The sequence below is a fragment of the Cryptomeria japonica genome, chromosome 1, assembly GCF_030272615.1.
Source record: "Cryptomeria japonica chromosome 1, Sugi_1.0, whole genome shotgun sequence".
Lineage (NCBI taxonomy): Eukaryota > Viridiplantae > Streptophyta > Pinopsida > Cupressales > Cupressaceae > Cryptomeria > Cryptomeria japonica.
The window spans coordinates 69,174,147-69,196,550 of record NC_081405.1 but is presented as its reverse complement, the minus strand read 5'-3'; positions in this window follow the sequence as shown (position 1 = coordinate 69,196,550).

Below are 22,404 nucleotides of genomic sequence, written 5' to 3'. Positions count from 1 at the left end.
ATGACGATGTAAGTGGGACTATGCAAAAGACTATGGATGATAATGAGGACATAAGTGGGACTATGCAAAAGATTATGGACGATAATGAGGACATAAGTGGGACTATGCAAAAGACTATGGAAAAGACTGCCTAGGGTCACAAGTATGTAAGGACTTTTTGAGTTTCAATTTCAAAATGGACTTTGTTTTCTGTAACTTCATGTGTGGGATAATGTTTTGTAGTTTTCCAAATTTGAGAACAATTACTGGTAGGTACGTATAGCTGACTGACTCAATTTTCATACAATCTTAGAAAATTCAGAGCTTCGTGGGATAGAGCCTGAAATAGCCCAAGGGACTAACTCAATACTGGTCTATCACAATGATACATGAAAAAACACGGAATAAAATCTTAGGCTAGATAGTGGATGCCATTCAATGAGACCCCCACAGCAAAATACTGAAACAAGACGGACATATAGAGAGTTTGGCAGCACTGGCTCCACTCCACGGCACACACTTCTCAGGCATGTCAGTCTCTCTTACCCCAAAGATCCAAAGATCTTATCACCGATGGATTTTGTCTCATAATGTAAGGTACATGAGGGGTATCTATGGGGTACAATCCGCACTCTTGGAACCACTGAATGTAGGATTTTTGGCAACTAAATTGGTTCCTAGTATTAGGTTTCGAGGGATCCCGATCCAATGACGGATTCTCAGAGCAAGCCACTTAAGACTTTAGTTGAGCTTATCGGTGCAGGGAAGGCCCCCACATATGTCAAATTCACTCAACACTCTAGCTACCTGACTAGTATACTTATATAGTGGCTCGAAAAACCCACTTGAGAGTACACTGGGAGAGATGATATCCCCAACACGTCCCAATTCGAAGTAACTCTATGGGGTGATGAAATCCCCAGTCAAAGATACCCCTCACTACGCAGAATAAAATAAAAATTTGGATGTCATTGTCACCTTCCTTCTTTCTCCCAAGACCCCGAAGGAGGGTGGAAAGTCAGTTAGTGCAACAGTAGGTCCACCCTAAGCACAATAAAAATTCTTTACCTTAAGAAAAAGATAAATGATTTAATCTAATGCAGCCTGATTCACGTTCATTTTATAGCCCAAATTTAGGTGTTAGATATGCATGTGCATGTCTATTTTAAACACCAAATCGAAATATGAAGGCATACATGTCAATTTTTAACCATTTGTTGATTTTAAGCACCAAAAACCAAGTGTGAGATACATGCATGTCAATTTTAGCCCATGTTCATTTTAAGCACCAATAACGAAGTGTGAGATTATCCATGCATTTCCATTTTAACTATTGTTGATTTTAAGCACCAAAAATGAAGTGTATAGTGTGCATGCAACAAATACTAATCTAATTCTCTCTGCGAATCCGCCATAGGCTGTAAACAGAAGATTAGTAGTAAAAACAAACTAATAGAAAATAGAAACTCAAAACTTGATAGAGGTGATTGCGAAATTATACCTGTGCGATTGCGTGATGATAACAGACTGAATGTGTGAACCAGACAGAGAGAATGCATAAATCTGACAGACCGAATCGTGAACTAGACAGAGAAAATGCATAAATCTGACAGACCGAATACGTGATGATATCTGGTCGATTGTGTAGCACTAACTGGTCGATTGTGTGATAGAAGGCAGACAACAAAAAATGTTAAAATTTAAAATTAAAAAAAAACTAAACTAAACCCGATCAGGAATTTGCACAACCAATTGTGAAGCCCTAGCCAAATCCCTCATCATCCATTCAATATTGATGAGATCATATATAACTTGATAAGAAAGAACTAAGCTATTATATCTATCAAAGGCTAGTTGTTCTTCCGAATCCTGTATCAATTTTTCTGCCTGGAAAACCTTTTGATTGTGTTTGGCTTCTCTCCTTTGTTGTTTCATCCTTCTTGCACCTGAAATCCTGAACTAAACTTTTCTTGCCATAAACTATTATAATCAAATCATAAAATAAAAGCAATTTGATCCCTGATTAAGCCAATTTGAGGCAAAATTAAATAGAAAATAACAGATGGAAGAAAAAATTAAACAGCAAAGCTTCCTGCGAATGCGTGAACCAGAAAGGGCGATTGTGCAATCTGGACAGGGCGATTGCGTGACCCTATTAGAACAAATGTGTGACCCCGAAGGGTCGAATGTGTGATGTTGTCTATGCAATTGCATGACAATGTAAGTGTGATTGCCTGACGAAAAATATTTTCTTGAAATTCGTGCAACCTGCAAAAAAATTGAAAAAATCCATACAATCTGCAAAAAAAACACAGAAAAGAAATTAGTTGTTGTTTCATGTCGGGTTCACCAAAATGTCATTTGTAAAATTCATCTTATTCAAATAATCAATTGGAAACAAAGGGAAATCATGAATCCCTATCTAATCAAAGAATTCTAACAAACTAACAATGAAATAATGCAATACCAAGCAAATAGGAATTAAAATAATTCAAATCAAACTCTCTATTCCAAGATTGCATATGGCTTCCATTGCTCTTCTCTTCTCTGTGGTATGATGGCATTGCGCTGGTAACCTACAAGTGACACAAAGATTCAAAGTTCGTGATTGTTGAAAATGGAGACTGAATGCTCAATTTATAGATAATTGAAGGAGATTGATTGAAAGGTGGAACAGATTGATCAAGAGGTGGAACTCAGGTGAGCTCAAATGAAAATTGATAGTTGAACTATTGATTGTAGGAGTGAAACTCGATAGATTGAATAGATTAAAGGAGTTAACTGATTGAGGAAAAGCTAACTAAAGGAAGAAAAAGAATGATTGGAGGAAATAAAGAGGATGACAAAGAAAGCTTAATTTAGAAAAAGATAACTAAAAGATGAAAATAGAGATTGGAGAGATAAATGATTTATTTAATCAATTGATTGAATTAATTAATTTAGCGTGTGCTTGCATTTAGATTTAGATTTTCAATTTAATCTTTGCCTGAGATTTATTCAAATAATTGAATTTATTCAATTTAGCATTTGAATGTATTTAGAACTTGACTTTGATTTTCAATTTGATTTTTGAAATCATGCACATGTAATTGAATTTGGAAGAAATTAGAAGAAATAAGAAATTAGATGAAATTAGAATTTGGGGATTTGGAAATGGAAGAATTAATTAGCTAATTAAATGATTTAAAGAAACTATTTAATTATGCTAGAAATGGACTTTAATTAAATAATAAAGATTATTTAATTTAAAGGATTAAATTATAATTAATTAAATAATAAATATTTAATTAATATTTAGAAAAGGGTTGATGATTAGATGATTAGAGAGATAGAAATTGATGAATTAATTTATTTAAATAATAAAAATTATTTAAATTGGGGAATTAATCATAATTAATTAAATAATAAATATTTAATTAACATTTAGAAAATGGTTAAAAATGATTAAATGATGAAAGAATAAGAAATAGAATAATTAGTAAGTGTATATGGTGAAAATGGATAACAATAACAACAAGATTGAAAGGCTAAATGAATTCAACCACCAAACCCTAGCCTAACAATCAACAAAGATCCACCATAACATATGAAGATTACCTAAGACAATGCAAATCAAATGAAATCACAAAGATTATACCATCACATGTCCAATAGGATTTTGATCTCCATTCTTCCTATCTCCATTGATCTTGCTTGATATATTTGCTCTCAGATTTTATATGCACAAGAGCTCAACAAAGAACGGAATGTGGTTGCAAGTAGGATCGTAGTGTAGTCAAAAATTATCATTAGGGCATTAGGTCATTAGGGTTTGATAATGAAGAAGGCATCTCCTTAAATAGAAGACACAATAAGAAATGGAGGGATAAGATTGAGAGGTGCAAAAAAGGAGGTCGGCTAGGATTAGAGGGTAGGTAGAAGAAATAGTAAAATAATGAAAGAGGTAGGTAGTGTAGGAATTAAGAGATGAATGACATGTGTCATAGGTAGAATAGGCTAATGAATTAATTAAATAAATAAAGATTTATTTAATTAATAGAAGAAGTAGGATAATTAAATAAATAAGATATTTATTTAATTTAGGAAAATGATAATTTAAATAAATAAATGTATTTATTTAAATGAGAAATAAGGCTAGAAGAGGATAAATGAATTAATTAAATAAATAAAGATTTATTTAATTAATAGAAGAATTAAGCTTAGATAATTAAATAAATAAAATATTTATTTAATTAGACATGACAATTTTGGGTGTCTACATTTTGCCCCTCTTTGAGACAATGCGGCTTGTCGTGTTGTTTCAAAGAAGATAAGATGAACTGATACCGAGTTGCCCCAGGATGGGAATGATATGCCCCCTCAAGAGATTGGATGAAAATGTCTGAAAAGATCGCAGACAATCTCTCGATAAGAAAGAAAGGCGAGAATGGACTGATCAGATAAAGTGACAAAGTCATGGGATAAAGAAGACTGACTCAGGAAATGAAGGCTAAGGCTAGGGTAGGCTATAAGATAGACCACGGGGGAAAATACATCCTCATTGTCATCTACACCTTCACGAGATCAAAGTGCAGAGCAAGAAAAGAGCAGGAGCAGTCAGCAGCGATGGCTTTCGTGCATAGATTTGACCGTGTTCGCCGATTTCAGAGGCCAGCAGAGGCAGGAGAGCCGGTAAGTACCACCAAACCTCCTTGTACTTTGACGCATTTAATTTTGTCATTAATGCATGCCGAATAGGGCAATAAATGCACTTTAGAAGTAGAGTTGAAAAATGTCAAAAATCATTTAACCGCGTCTGCGTCGGTGCCAGGCGCGTCTGTGTCTGCCAAGGGCGTCTGTGTCGATGCTAGGCACGTCTATGTCTAGAACCGCGTCTGCGTCGAATGCGGGCGCGTCTGCGATGTGCAGGGGCGTCTGCGTAGTCTAGTCGCGTTTATGCCCGACATAGGCACATTTGTGTTATACAGGCGCGTCTGTGTTGTGCAGGCACGTCTATGCAGTCTATAGGCGCGTTTATGTAATGTAAGCGCGTTTGCATTGAAAAATGCAAGTTTTGGTCTTCTAGGTCAAATCAGCAGTTCTGTGATGAACATATGCTATCGATTGGATAAGTTGCTGAGGGGATACACTCAAGCATATCCTCTAGGAAGACTAGGATAGATCAAGGCACTTTGTGATGAACAGTGAGTACCAAGATAGAGTACTTTGTGATGAACAGGGAGTACCCAAAGTATGAGCAGCACTTTGTGATAAACAGGGAGTGCAAATGTGAATAACACTTTGTGATGAACAGTGAGTGTCACACACGTAGTACTTTGTGATGAACAGGGAGTACTACTAGGATAGAAGCAACACTTTGTGATGAACAGTGAGTGTCACTAGGATAGATAGCCATATGCATTTAGATAAAAAGTGAATGCCACTATAACTGACATGATTGATTTGCTTGACTGTAGGAGTATTTGCCAATGCTGGAGTCACGAGAGAGATTCCCGTCGACGCAGAGGTTGCGACCTGAGTTGACACTTGGGGACCGAGCTGCCATTGAGGCGATAGGCTTGAGACATGTACTATATGTGTCTGAGTTTCAGGCAAACATGGGTTTGCTAACTACGCTTGCTGAGAGATGGCACTCTGAGACATGCACATTCTATTTACCGATGGGTGAGATGACAGTCACCCTGGAGGATGTTTACAAGATTCTGCGGGTGCTAATCGATGGAGATTTGATCCCCTACGATCGAGATGGAGATCGAGAGGCATTGAGACGGGTGTTTCAGGACCCTAGATTGGAGATGAGGGCAGGACATGTGGCATGGGACACCATGACAGCCACAAGGTTAGCATTACCGGCAGTGATCGGAAGAGCTATCAGTGGGTTCCTGTGTCCAGACAGGGCGACACGGGGGTTGGCTGTGGGCTGGGGGGAGCACTGGAGACATTGGTGACGCAGCACACTAGATACGCCTGGGGACCATGTGTGCTGGCCCATTTGTATTACGAGCTTCACCAGTTCGTTTATCACGGGTCAGTGGGATTGGGCTGCGGGGTGACACAACTGCAGGTGTGGGCTTACGAGCATCTGCCAGTGATGAGGTCGATACACTTCAGAGGCAGGGGACATGGATGCAGTTTTGTGCATCTGTACGATATGATCACCTCGCAGCCACGGATTGGCAGGTTGGAGCATTGGCGGCAAGTGCTAGATGATATTGATGTGGTCATATGGAGACCATATCTAGGCTGCGAGGAGTGGGAGGATGACGCAATGGAGCTTCCCTACACCTTCCGAAGCAGGTACCTGATTGGGCGGACGCCCTATGTGCTAGAGAGGCAGCTTGTGGATAGGGTTTGCAGGCAATATGGCAAGATTCAGAGGATGCCACGGGGCTCGGGTATGTATGCCCGCACAGTCAGAGATCAGGCGCAGTTTGGGCCATTGTTGTCATATGATCAGGCACTCACACAGCTAGCAGAGATGGTACCCCTACCCTGGGACATGTGGCCTGAGATCGAGGATGCTGGGATGGATGCTGAGTATTCAGCATATTGGGCAGAGCATCCATTTCCCCGATTGACAGATCCAGGAGGCACTGGAGGGAGATGGTGGTGGTGAGGAGGATGATGATGGAGGTGATGGGGGCAGAGGCCGATGGAGGAGGAGAGGAGTAGTGGGAGAGAGGTGAGTTGCACCTCAGAGGGAGGGTGGGGAGAAAAAATAGGCTCAGGTGGTGAGGGGTCACGGTGGATTACCCTTACAAGTGCCAGCAGCACAGGGTCCCAGGCAGGTACAGAGACAGGGACAAGTACAGGGACAGGTGCCAGTATAGGCACAGGAGCAGGGACGGAGACAGGTACCGGCACAGAGGCATGTACAGAGATAGGTACCCGTACAAGCACCAGTAAAGGTACAGATATAGGGGCAGGCACCCATAGAGGGGGAGCCACAGGCAGAGGCAGAGGGGGCTGACCTAGAGGAGGATGAGCTGATTGAGCTCAGGGAGATCTTCCAGGGATAGGCAGATGAGATTTAGGAGCTGGAGAGGGAGAGGGATCGACTCAGGATGAGGCTCAGAGATCAGGCAATCCAGCGCTATACAGAGGCTGAGACAGCACTGAGGGCAGGGAGACAGGCGGCAGAGGACACAGGGGCAGGATATGCATATGTCCTGCGGGCAGGAGAGGAGATAGGCTACTGGAGGGAACTCTACTATGGTGCAGTGCCAGTAAATCAGTAGGCGAGGAGCTTCCATAGACCGTCGCGTACAGCGACAGCTACGGGGGGGAACCGGAGGAGACAGGCATCGAGTGGTAGGGTCATGGGTCCTCCACCACCACCAGATAGAGGAGATAGGTAGGGTGATCCTAGGGCAGGTCCTTCAGGGGCTCAGATTCCACCGAGGCCAGGCGGCTCCGAGGGAGGGAGTTCATCATAGCCTTAGAGGGCTCCCCTTTGTATCAGCTTTGTACCATTTTTGTATTGTAGACACCTGCGGGTGATTGTAGCCATATGATTTGGACATCATTGTATTATGACACTTTATGATTATATATGAGATGATTCATCTTTGCGACAGCTATATGCATGTGTACCTATGTGATGAGATGTTTTATGATGTATGCTTATGATATGGATGCAAATATGTATGTAATGCAATATTTTTGTTCTTTTATGTTTTTATATGTGTATGCATAATGCAAATGTGAATGTATGTAATGCAGATGAATATGATAATGCAAATGTAAATTGTGCTAACAGGTATTGTGTGCAGGATGTGATGCAGTTGTGATATCTATATGTATGTATGAAATGCTTATATGTGGTAATGTAGGTGCAGCTACATGAAATGCAAATGTTTTTGGTGTGTCATTATACTCAGTCATGTAATAGCAGGCTACGCGGACTCAAGAAGGATGATGGAAGTCAATCAAGAAAGGGGGATGGAAGACAGAAGATATGAAAATGAAAGAGCTTCTTGTGCGTTATCATCATTGAGCTTTATTATGGCAAAATAGATTATGAAAATCGAGGCATATGTTCGACCCAGAAAGTCATTGTACCTGTTTGCATGGAGATAAGACAGTCACAAACAAGGAATGCCCTAATTCATACTAGACTCATAGTGTCCTCATATCCTTGGACAAGTCATAGCATTACTAAGAGACAATCCTCAGACAGCAAAAGAAAATAGGTGACGATACCCCATCCTCGCCTTTCTAATCAAAGATATCCTGGAGATAGAATCTCTAGTCAAGGACATCCCGGAAAAGCTAAAAGACATGTCACCAAAAAAGAAGATGAAATCAAAAGAAAACCAAGACTCGACACCAACATCCACTGTAGTCCTCAAGTTTAGTGTCTCTTGTCACCTGTATAAGTCTTATTTGATTGTGGTCACAATGTTTACTTTCACAGAAAGGATAGATAGCACTGAACCATAATGTTGTCTGAGTCTGTTGAAAGATTTGATTTGTTGAAGCCCATTGTTTTTGTTGTCTCATCTGAAACTGACTGAATCCATGAAACTGATACTTTATTGTGAAGAAGATGGAACTTTATTGCGGATCTGTGATGCGGATAGACTGAAGAAAGCTGGAAAAAAAACTATACTCCTCGAAACATGTGATGTTCTCAGTTCCACACCCATTACTAGATGTAGGATTTACCTTAGCCACAGATAGGATCTGGTTTATTATGGATGGAAAGGGAGATTTATTATGAATGGCTAACCAATCTTGGGTAGATCAATAACAAGCCATGATGGGAATGGGTAAGTTTATTATGGATGAATAGGTTGTGAGTCTGTGCAAAGTGAAATGATGAAAGAGAATCCTGAAGGAGGGAGGAACAATGTCTCTACGCATGGCGCTGGTGACCTAGTTTTCACCATGGTACTTGCCCAGGGCGCCACCGAAGTGGTTTTCACCATTGGACAAAATTATTTCTCTTTACTTTTTTCGATTTTTCAATGTTTTTTGTGTCACAAGGCGCTTGTTTCCCAGGTTTTCACCAAGTAACGATTTTTTTTTGTTTTATAATTTTTTTTTGTATTTTTGAATTTAGGATATTCCGAAGAGCTATGTGTAGAACCTGCGAAGGTGCATGTTGTTGATAGGATCCTCCAAAGGTTCACCTTCTGTAGTTGAGAGCTGATATGCCCCAGAGCCATATACTGCTATGATGATGTAAGGACCAAGCCAGTTTGGTTCAAACTTGCCCTTCTTCTCTCTGTCTTGCTGATTCTTGGGGTTTTCTCAGAGAACCAAGTCACCTACCTCAAATGTGCAAGACTTGACTTTGTGATTATAGCTACGATTCATTCGTTGTTGGTAAGCCTTGAGATGATTAAAAGTAGTTTGTCTCCGTTCATCTAGCAGTTCCAGTTCTTGTAAGCGAGAGACTCTGTAATCTTCATCAGTGATGATGTTTTGCAAAGAGACCCGTAAAGAGGGTAACTCGACCTCAATAGGCAAGATGGCTTCAGTGCCATAGACAAGTGAATAGGGTGTAGCTCCTGTAGGTGTGCGAACACTTGTGCGATAGGCCCAAAGTGCAGGATTGAGTTGGATATGCCAATTACAGCCAGCATCGTCGAATGTCTTCTTGAGGATTTTAAGGATTGTTTTATTAGACGCCTCAGCTTGGCCATTACCTTGGGGGTAATATGGTGTGGAGAAACGATGGAAAATATGGAAGCGGTCACAGAGTTCACGAACATCCTGATTTTTGAAGGGCCGCCCGTTATCAGTGATAATGGAAACAGGGATACCATATCGACAAATGATATAGTTAAGGATGAAGGTAGCAATCTGTTTTCCAGTGACTTGTGTGAGAGGCACAGCTTCAATCCACTTCATGAAATACTCTGTGGCTGTGATAATGAATTTATGACCATTGGAAGAAGGAGGGTGAATCTTGCCTATGAGATTGAGTCCCCATTGACAAAAGGGCCAAGGAGACGCAAGTGGTTGTAGTTCTTGTGCTGGCGCATGTATGAGGTCTCCATGAATTTGACATTGCTTACATTTCTTGACAAACTGATATGAGTCTTTTTCCATATTGGGCCAGTAATATCCAGTCCTAATGAGTTTCTTGGCCAAGGTAGGACCACTAGCATGTGGACCACATATCCCTTCATGCACTTCACGTAACGCAATCTGAGCTTCATCGCTTTCTAGACATCTAAGAAGAGTGCCATCTAGACCTCACCGGTATAGGATATCAGCTAAAATGACATATCGAGAGGATTGGCGAATGAAGGTGTGGCGTTGGTTATTTGATAGATCAGGAGGTAGGATATTGTCGCGAAGGTATGTGAAGATGGAACCATATAACTGCGATTCAGGACCAACAACACATATCATTTCAGTAGGAGTGATCTCATATGATGGAACCAAAAGGTTATCCACCAAGAACTCATAGCAGGTCTCATTTGGAGGTAAATCGATCAATGAAGCAATTGTAGCCATGGCATATGCGGCATGATTCTGCTCTCTTAGTATCTGCTCAAAATCTATCCTTGTGAAGTATTGTTTCAGATCATCCACCATTTGTTTGTAAGGCATTAATTTTTCATCTTTTGTCTGGTAATCATCAGTTGCTTGATGGATGACAAGTTGAGAATCCCCAAAAACACGAAGTTCCTGGATCTTCCACTGAACTGCAATCCGTAATCCAGTTGTTAATGCCTCATATTCTGCTATATTGTTAGTGCAAGGAAATGATAAGCGGTATGATTTTGGTATAGAATCCCCTTGAGGAGGTATAAAGAGAATACCAGCTCCTACCCCATGCTATGTGTATGAGCCGTCAAAGTACAATTGCCATGGCTTTGCATGTGATACTGTTAAAATGGATTCATCTGAAAATTCTCAATTTAGAGGAACATCATCAATCATGGGGGCATCTGCTAACTGATCTGCAATGGCTTGTCCTTTTATTGCTTTTCTGTCCACATAATCGATGTCAAATTCACTCAGAATCATTACCCATTTGGCCAGTCGCCCAGTAAGTGTTGCTTTATTGAGAAGGTATTTTAATGGATCAATTCTTGCAACCAACTTAGTCTTATGAGTGAGCATGTAATGTCGTAATTTCTATGAAGCAAAGACCACGGCGAGACATGCATGCTCGATTGGTGTGTAGTTTAGCTCATGTCCCACCAATGTGCGACTAATATAGTACACGGCCTTTTCCTTGCCCCCAGCAATTTGTTGTGCTAAGAGTGCTCCCAGTGCTGTTGGAGTAGCTGATATGTATAGTAGCAAAGGCTGATCTGGAATTGGTGGCATCAGAACAGGCGGATTCAAGAGATAATCCTTGAGCGTCTGGAAAGCCTGTTGACAAGTATCATCCCATTTGAATTTGATATTTTTATGTAGCAGGTGTTGAAAAGGATTACACTTATCTGCAAGTTGTGCTATGAATCTTCGTATAGACTGGAGTCTCCCTTGTAAGGATCGAAGTTGACTGATATTTCTGGGTGGTGGCATGTCCAAGATAGCCTTGACCTTTGTTGGATCGGCTTCGATTCCTCTTTTGGACACAATGAATCCTAGGAGCTTCCCGGAGGTTACTCCAAAGACACATTTATTGGGTTTTAATCTTACTTTGTATTTTTCCAACCGATCAAAGACGACTAAAAGTATGTCCAAATGTGTATCTCTGTCTACTGATTTACCCAAGAGATCATCAACATAATCTTCCACAGTTATGTGCATGAGATCATGAAAGATAGTAGTCATTGCTCTTTGATATGTAGCACCTGCATTTTTTAGTCCGAAGGGCATGACATTCCAGCAGAAAGTTCCCCAAGGACAAGTGAATGATATTTTATGTTGATCCTCGAGTGCAATCCTGATTTGATTATAACCAAAAAATCCATCCATCAATGATAACATTTCGTGACCTGTCGTGAGATCAACAATCAAGTCAATATTTGGTAATGGGAAGTCATCTTTTGGACAAGCTTTGTTGATGTCTCTGAAATCTGTACATATTCTGATGCTGCGATCTGGTTTACTGACAGGCACTAGATTGGATATCCATTCAGGATAATCAATTGGGCGTATGAATCTGACATCCAATAACTTCTCCAGCTTTGCTTTGACTAGTAATGCCACTTGTGGATGCATTTTTCTTAATTTTTGTTTCACTGGCTTTGCCCCCAGTTTGACTGTCAAATGATGCATTACCAAATCCGGATCCAGTCCAGGCATATCAGTGTATGACCATGCAAAGTTGATTTGTCATTCCTTGAAGAAACTTATGAACTATGACCTTTCGGACTCTGTCAATGATTTAGCCAGGAATATGTTATGTGGAACCTCTTCCGTGCCAATGTTTGTTTTGATAGTCTCCTCTACCAACATGGATGACTTTTCCTCATATGATGCTGGGAGAATGTCGAGCCTTCCATCTTCGGGTGCCTCAGAGAGGTTTTCGCCCTCAGATACGTCCTTTCTTTTTACTTTTTTGGGGTCAGATAGCGCCACAGTGTGGTTTTTTCCATAAGACCCTTGATTTGTTCTTATTTTCACATTTTTGCGACTGGAAGGTCCAACACCCTCGCCAAAATATGCCATGTTGTTGAGTTCTATAGTGTATCCTGATTTATGGTCCCCAGGGGGAAGATCATCTTGTATGCCAAGATAGTCAATAACGGCTTCATTATTTTGGAATGTGTCAAACTGTGCTGGTCCTTCATAATCCCAATCAATGAGTTGGTGGTGAACCAGGGGAAGGCCTTTAATGTCTTCGGAGTTTGTGGGGCTAAGAGTGAAGATGTGGTTATATTCAGGTATGTCTAGGTAATTTTCGAGGTCATCAATGGTACTCTCCTCATCAGTCTCAATCATGATCGAATCCAAATTGTCATCACTAGTAGCGCATTCTGGGATAGGTGTTCTCATCCTATGTGATTTCAACCTAGAACCTTGAGACGAAGACTATGTGGAATCCTCATGGGTTTTTTCTTGACCAACTTTGAACTTTTTATAAAATTCCTCTTCTTCTGTGGGTTCATCCTGCTCTCTGAATGTCTCGATGAGCTCATAATCACTGGAGGATTTGTCTGAACCCCATTCCTATTCATTGGAGTCTGTGGAATAGCGATCCTCTTGTTGAACTTTGGCAACTTTGATTTGTAATGCTTCTTCTGTCCTTTTAGTGTGGATCTTGGAAGTTAGAAAGCCAAGTCCCTTCGAGCGTTCCTTTTTGAAAGTCAATTCAGGTTGTAAAGGTTCAATGATGCCTTCCTTTCGTAACCCAAGAGGGCTTCTTCCATCATACCCAATTTTTTGTAAAATCTTGAAGCCTTTGCCATATTTCTCACAGGGTATATTGATGTGATCTTGTGTGTCATCTTCAATGTCTTTGTAAAGCATTTTGTATAGATCTTCCTCCTCCAGTTTGCCCCATTTTTGAAAGACAGTAGGGTCCCATTCGAGTATCATGATGGATACTTGTTTGTTAGGATGTGGTCTTCCATATTCTTTTGGAGAACTCATGACTTGTCATAAGTACATGGTCTGATTTAAAGTGTATTCTCCCATGCTTTTGTCATGAAATTTGCCTTTAATCTCACCTTGTTTTGATGTCGAAGGTTTCAATGACTCAGGATCAAAGTATGTCGACGAAGGAACAGCTTCCCGATTACTAGGAATGATGGTCTCAGTCTTTGATTTCAGGTTATTGCAATATATGAATGGATTAGGATCGCCGTTAACTGTTACTTCCACTCCATTATGAGGAAACTTAATGCATTGGTGATATGTGGATCGGACTGCCCTCATTTCATGGATCCAAGGACATCCTAGTAATATGTTATAAGTAAAATTTAAATCCAGGACTTGACAGACCACATCCTTTGTAACTGGCCCAACTCTGAGAGGTAAGATGACTGTACCCTTGGATGAACGCTCTTCATCATCATATGCCTTAATGGTGATCTTGTTTGTAGAATTTACAGCTTTATCAGAATATCCCAATTGTCTGATAGTGCTTAATGTGCAAATGTTTAGACCAGCTCCTCCATCTATCAGGACTCGCTTTATTCGATGTTTGTGTATGAAGGCTTCAATGTGTAATGGCGCATTATGTGGCTGACTTACGGAGGCGTCATCGGCTTCCGTGAAAGTAAGTGAATGTGGAATGGAAAGGTATCCCACCATGGCTTGAAATTGGTCCATGTTTAGATCAGTAGGAACAGCAGTATCTCTCAAGATTTTATCAAGAATGGCTTTATGTGCGGGAGATATGCGTAATAGTTCAAGGATTGAAATGAGCGCGGGTGTCTTCCCTAATTGTTCTACAAGGTCATACTCAGGTTTGGTTGATGAAGAAGTGGTGTGTTTAGTTGGAGCACCTTGCAAAGTGATTTTACCTCGACGGGCTGTAACATGACACTCAGAGGTAGGCTCGGAAGAAGATCCAACACCTCTTAGGACAATCTTGGTTCTCTAAGGAGGATTCTCAAGGTTTTTGTCCTTGATGATAATAGTAGAGACATGATTGTCCATCGAGATGTGATTGAAAGTTGAATCATAGTTGTAAGGTGCTCTAGTATAGTTGGCTTGATCATCTGTGACTTTAGCTTTTCCCTTGTCGTGCTTTGGGAATGGTTCCTTAAACATCTCATGTTCTTGGTTGGATGAGTGTCCCTCAATCTCAATGTCACCTCTATCAATGAGATCTTGCATGATGTTCTTCAATCGATAACAATTTTCTGTCTTATGACCCTTGCTCTTATGAAATTCACAATACTCATCATCATTCCACCAATTTGGTTTGACCTTTGGTTCATACGGAGGGAAATCTGGAACTGTGATTACTTTGTTTGCCGCTAGCTTCTTGAAAACTGACTCAAGTGGTTCTCCCAATGGGGTGTACTTCCTTCGTGATCTTGAAGTTGTTTGAGTATTCACTTGATTGTTTGTAGAACTTGATCCTGAAAAGATGAATTTGGGTCGCACTGTGTTGGCATCAACAACACCATCATTGACTGTGTTCTTGTTTTTATTCCAAAATCTTGGCTTGTCTTTTCCTTTAAAGTCATCTTTGTTTTCCTTGAATATCTTAATAACTCCTTGTTCAATTAGGACCTTTTCTGTTGCTAAGCCTTTTTCAATAACGTCCTTGAAGGTAGACAAACAAGCTTTCCTTAGATCATAGCCAATGTCTTTGTTAACATTTTGTGTGAACATCTCTACCATTTGTTTTTGTGGAATTTCACAAGAGCATCTGCTAGCTAGATTTCTCCATCTTTGTAAGAATGATGCAAAAGATTCTCCCTCTTTTTGCTTGGTGTTGCACAAAGTAGTGACTGATATGTCTGTCTCTATATTGTAGGAGAAATGTTGAATAAATGCCTCTGCTAAGTCACCCCATGACTTAATACCAGGTGGGAGTTGGGAGAACCATTCCATAGCTTGATCACCTAAGCTTTGTGGGAATAATCTCATCAAATATGTCTCTTCTGAAGCTACTTCAATGCAAGCTGTGAAAAAATATCTTATGTGTGCCTTAGGATCCCCTTTTCCTCTATACTTATCAAATTTAGGCGTCACAAAATGTGTAGGAAATGGAGGCATTGGAATGTTCTTGTCGAATGGATAGGGACATATGTCTCTCATTGTGTATGTTGGCTTCGATGTATTTATGTCCTCCATTTTCTTTTGTAAGTCCCTAATTTGTTGCTCCAAATTGCTCTTATGTGGAGATCAACTTCTTGGACCATACCCCATGTTTGAGGCACCAATTGGAGGAGGAGCATGTTGCATGTATGGATGATATTGATCATACACATGTTCATATGGAGGAGGTCAATAGTGATGCGGCATATATGGAGCACTTGGTATAGATTCATGTTGAGGAACACCATATTTATTTTGTGCATGTTTACCATATTCTACAGGCATGTCATGTTCCATTGTGTTGCCCCCAAATTTGACATGAGGTTTCCTTGTGTCCAAATTTTGAGCATGCCTTTGAACATCCAATTGCTTTGGTGGTTGATCCTTAGCATTAGTATGTGATTGAGCATATCTGTCTGCATAAGACTTCCATAATGGTCTATGAAGGTAAGTATCATATGCTTGATCATGTGTATGTGGGACCTCTGGTTTTTGAAGCAAAGACGATGGTGATTCAGGCACCATATATGGTCCTCTATTTCCTCCACTATTAGGTCTCCTTTGATCCATGTTGGAGTGAGTTTGTTGCAAAGGTCGGTTTTCCATTATTTGAGACATGTCAAAATCATGAGGTATCTTGGCTCCACTTTGTGCCATCATGTGTAAGAAGTATTGTCTATCTCTCCTCATTATTTCCTCAATCAGTCGATTGAAATGGGGATTCATAATGGATTCTTCCACATCTGCTGAATGTATTGATAAGTTGTCCAAATTGTCATTGTGTGTAACATTGTTGTTTGTAGTGCCTGTGTTTTCAACATTTGGAATGTTTCTATAGACATCCATGTCAGGTAATGTAGTGTGATCAGTGTTGAAAAAGATATCATTCTCATACTCATAAGAACTCATGTTTGCGGACTCTTGAGCCTCTTTAGTTTCTCTCCTAGATTTTTGAAGACGGGTTTCAACCATGAACTAGGTATTGACCAAGATGTGTGAGACTAGATGAAAATGTAAAAAGTATGGAAGACCAAGAGTTGTATGGAGTGTAAATGAATCTGAGGTGTACTTGCAATGTCCAAAGTGTAAGACCAAGTATGTATGTAGTAGAGTAGGTGTGACTTCCAAAGAGAGGATAGTTTCTCTTGATGAGGTAAGCTGACCTTGACCCTAAGTAAGACCAAATGAGACCCAAAGGTAAGAAACCTTGATGAGGGACCACCTAGCAAAGTGTTGTTGTATGTAATGTGTTGACAAAGTATAGTGAGGACAAGCAAATGACCTTTTGACTCAAGTTTAGACAAGTGTGAATGTAAGCAAGATGTAAAGCAATGATGGATTTTGTGAGACCCAAAGACAGGTTGAATGCTAGATGAAACCTGGAGAAATGACCTAGGAAGCTCAAGTATTCTGAAACTGATTTCTTTTTGTTTGCTGGACTGTAAAATTTTTTTGCAATTTTGAACACAGACGCGCCTGTATACTGCACAAATGCGGTTACCCGACACAGACGTGTTTCTATTCAACACAGACGCTGTTATAAACACAGACGCTATTCTGCCCTTCACAGACGCGCCTAGACAACACAGACGCGGTTAAAACAGACACAGACGCGTTTCTGTAAAATTTGTGCAATTTTTTCCAATCTGTGAAGTCGTTTTGTTGTGACCAAATCTGACTGTTTGACTGTTTTTCGTGACAAGAGGACACAATGTTGATGAGGACTCAATGTTTGCAAGTGTTTAGACTGACAATGACTCCAAGAAAAGTGTGTTGTTTGATGTAAAATTGTTTTGCATACTCTTGAAGACACAAAAGACACAATGTTTTGTTGTTTGGTCTTGAATGTTTGAATGTTTAAAATAAATCAAGCACAATTCTTATGGCTGGCCAAGACAATAGTTGTTGATCCCACATAGGGTTTTACCCCCGAGGCTACGCTATTCAGAGCGGATACTTAAATGCTTGACCTCACTGGCTCCACCCTCGGCACTCACTTCTTGGGTCAGGCAAGCATCAGTCCCCATGAAAACTCCCCATGGCGAACTTTGTATCTCTACTAAGAACCGTATGTGTGTGGGCCGCTACCAGAGGTCCGACCTCCTGCCCCAACAACTAGAAGGATTTGGGCTTCTAAAACAAGAAGGTGCTAGTAAGGGCATCCGCTCGTGTGGTTATACATGCGGCACTTTCAGCTCTGTAAATACAGAAGGCTCCCAGCCGGTAGGGGTTACGCCCTACAAATGATCAAATAAATTTGATCAAATGGGTTTATGGGGAGACATAGTGTCGGTATGAACTAATCAGCACACGTTATCCATAGTTTTCACCATGAATACATTTGTTTATAGTGGTTCGGAAGAGGTGGGTTTTCCTCGCTACCACTTGGGTCGTTCTCTTCTCACTAGTAGTCCTAATGACCACACGGAAAGATAGGCCCTCTAAAGATTAAACAAAAAGAGCCTATTGCTCAAGACACAAAAAACAATGATTCAATTTTAGTGCACCAATGGAAGTGTTTGCTAGTCTATGAAAACAAGGCACACAATAAAAATCAAAAAACCTTGCCAAGGACCTGCAACAAAGAGTTGTTAGTAGTTTGGGTTGTTTGAAATAATCACCCCTTCCTACAAACACACAAGTTAGGTAAATTTTAAAACCCAAAAGACTTTGTGAAAATAAGGGCCTTCAACCAAACGATTTTGCTTCTAAGACAAGCTGCCCCAATTTTGTTAGCTAGATCTGAAAATGTTAGCTCAAAATAAACCAGATCTGAAACCCTAAATGCAAAATCTGAAAACTGAATCAATAAAATTTCAAAATTTTGAAATAGGCAATACACAGATGTGATTGCCCCCGACACAGACGTGACTCTGTGACACAAACACGGTTCTGTGAGACACAGACACGAGTAAAAACCATAGATGCTCTTTCCAAACACAGACGCTGGTAAAAATGACACAGACATGCTTTTGTAACACAGACGCACCTCCCTGGAACCTGCAAAATGAAATATTGCCAAAACACAAACGTGGATCCAGTTGTCTCAGACGCGCCTGAAAATCAAAAACGCGATCCGAAAGTGCGCAGACGCGAAAATACCAAAAATGCTGCCGAAAATGTCCAATCTGTAACTTCAAAAACACAAGATCTGCAACAAGGAGGTTAAATGCAAAGGGACAAGAGTCCCACCGGGCGTGCCAAAATGTATATGGTGAAAATGGATAACAATAACAACAAGATTGAAAGGCTAAATGAATTCAACCACCAAACCCTAGCCTAACAATCAACAAAGATCCACCATAACATATGAAGATTACCTAAGACAATGCAAATCAAATGAAATCACAAAGATTATACCATCACATGTCCAATAGGATTTTGATCTCCATTCCTCCTATCTCCATTGATCTTGCTTGATATATTTACTCTCAAATTTTACATGCACAAGAGCTCAACAAAGAACGGAATGTGGTTGCAAGTAGGATCGTAGTGTAGTCAAAAATGATCATTAGGGCATTAGGTCATTAGGTCATTAGGGTTTGATAATGAAGAAGGCATCTCCTTAAATAGAAGACGCAATAAGAAATGGAGGGATAAGATTGAGAGGTGCAAAAAAGGAGGTCGGCTAGGATTAGAGGGTAGGTAGAAGAAATAGTAAAATAATGAAAGAGGTAGGTAGTGTAGGAATTAAGAGATGAATGACATGTGTCATAGGTAGAAAAGGCTAATGAATTAATTAAATAAATAAAGATTTATTTAATTAATAGAAGAAGTAGGATAATTAAATAAATAAGATATTTATTTAATTTAGGAAAATGATAATTTAAATAAATAAATGTATTTATTTAAATGAGAAATAAGGCTAGAAGAGGATAAATGAATTAATTAAATAAATAAAGATTTATTTAATTAATAGAAGAATTAAGCTTAGATAATTAAATAAATAAAATATTTATTTAATTAGACATGACAATTTTGGGTGTCTACAATAAGATTATGAGGAAATATGAAATTAGAAGAATAAGATTAATTAACTTAATTAAAGAATTAAAGAATTATTTAATCAATTAGAGGAATAATTAGTACATGATCAATGAAACATTTTTAGTTGTCTACAGATTTGACTATCCAAGACTCAATTTTTGCAAAGTAATGACTTGTGCGCATGCAGGGTTTTATTTTGAGCAATTTTTATGCATTTTCTCACTTAGTCTAACTAGGAGTTCTTTCAAAAAGTAAAAGCCCATACATATTTCATCTAGCTTAACTAAGGTGTTAATGAACAACATACAAACTTGCATTGTGTGTTTTCAGTAAGGTAGTTGCACATAGATGATTTAAAGGTTAAAAATAATCATTGTCTACTATTTTTTCTTAAAAGTAGTAGGTGAATATACTCTCACCCTAATACAGTGATCAGAAAGCTAGACATGATTTTATCTTATGTGTTACCTTTAGAGGGCCTGCCTTCCCGAGCTGCCTTGAGGGGGCTAGTGAAAGGGGAATGACCCAAGTGGAAACAGGCTAATACCAAGTCCTTCCAATCTACTTTAAATAAATCGTGTCTATGATGAAAGTCATGGGCAACATGTGTTGATTAGTTCATACCAACACTATGTTTCCCCATAAACCATATAGAGTGCAACCTCTATAGGTTGGGAACCTTCTATATTTACAAAGTGTAATTAGTGTCGCATGTATGGCCACATGACTAAAAGCCCTTACTAAAAACCATCTTGTCTAGTTGATAAAATCCTTCTAATTGTTGGTGCAGGAGGTCGGACCTCTGAAGCGGCTCACACACATATGATTCCTAGTAGAGATATGAAGTTTGCCATGGGGAGTTTTCATGGAAACTGGTTCTTCGTTTCCCTAGAGAAGTGAGTGTCGAGGGTGGAGTTAGTGTGGTCAAGCACCTAGATATCTGCTTTGAATAGCGTAGCCTCGAGGGAAACCCCACGTGAGATTCAATAATTATTATCTCGCCCTACCATAGGACTTGTACTTGCTTGTGCACTTTGATTTTCCAAACATTGTGTCTTTTGTGTCTACAAAATGTTCTCAAAATGGTCAAAAACTTAAAAAATCATCACCTTGAAACGATTCAAAAATTCGATAACTTCCTGGAAAACTAAGAATTTCAATCAAAGTAGTGAGAATCACGCTTTTGCAGCGCAGAGCAACACTTTTGCACATTAAGATGGTGCTTTTAGTCAATAGTACAATGCATTTGAGTCAGAGGATCACACATTTGTTAAATAAGACAACACTTTTGCAACATAAACAACGCGTTTACACCCTAGGTTCATGCTTTTACAGCTACATAGCCACACTTTTACTATCATGGTACAACACATTTATTGCATAGGACAACACTTCTATTCAATAGGATAACACATTTGTTTTAGCGCATCTGTAACAACGAGCATTTCCCCATATCAGAGCAAAATTTCAACATCAGTTTCATATACCCTTTTTCAAGGAGATTCATTTTCAATTGTCACATATTTTCAAACTAGTGAAACAATCAAGTTTATCAAAAAATAGGTCATTTCCAAAGGTTTTCATAAGCATAAACATTCAACAAGTTATTGATTCAACCATCTCAAGTGAAAAATCATCATCATCATCAGTTTCTTATCAGGATACATCAAATCCTTTATCAAGAAACAAGATCATATCAACCTTTGTTCATTATCTTGGATATATCATTCCTATTTAGACCTAGGTTATATCAAAATCAAAATTGCACTCACTTTGGAATCAAACAACTTGAAAATCATTATATGCTTATATGACTTTTCGATATCACCTAAGAAAGGGAAACCTAGTTATAAGGCAATCTTGAAGAAGAGAAGGTTTCTATACATAAACCACAAAATTGTGCTAAAGCATCACACATTCCTACACCATTTTCCTAATTATCTACGTAGTTACAAAACAGAGTTTGATGAAGAAACCTTACAAGAACGTGCTTTTCAACAAAGAGATGCCTTATCTCAATGCACTAATAAGGGTGGTAAAATCAACTTAGCTTATCTTCCTAAACCTGTGATCACCTATTGAGTTACATCTAGAAAATCAAAAATTGGAAAGTTTTAAATCAATCATATGCTAGTTTGGACCAGAGCTCAACACGAGCAATTGAGAAGACAACAAAAACAAATGGAAGAAGAAAATTCAATGTTTCAACCATTTGGATACACAGATGTTGATGAAGAAGCAATGAATAATACCATTAGAGACCTTGAACAAGATTCAAGATTTGACAAACTAATGGAAAAACTCTTGGAAAAACAAAAACAAAAGTATATCCTAATGTTGGCAAATTCAAGAGAAAAATTACCACAAGGTTTTAACATGGAAAGTTTGAAACAAGATGCGAAAACAAGTCATAATCAAAACACTGATGACCCCAATGATGATAACGTAAACCGAGTAAACCATGAAGAAATAAGAGGAGATAGAATAAGAAGAGACTACGACGATACAAGGAACCAAAATGAAACAAGAAGGGAGCGAAGTGATAGAAGAACTTATGAGGATGCAAGGAGAACCCGTGTTGATAATCCTCTATTAACTCTCACTCAACAAATGCAAACTTTCCAACAACAAATACATGTTATGCATAATGGAACGAGTTCTAAGAAATATTCATTGGAGGACATCTATCCATATCCTTTTGACAAGAATTTAAACATGATACCATTCCCACAACATTGTGAAATCCTGAAATACGATAAATATGATGGGAAATATGATCCTCAAGATCATATTAGGGAATTTTGC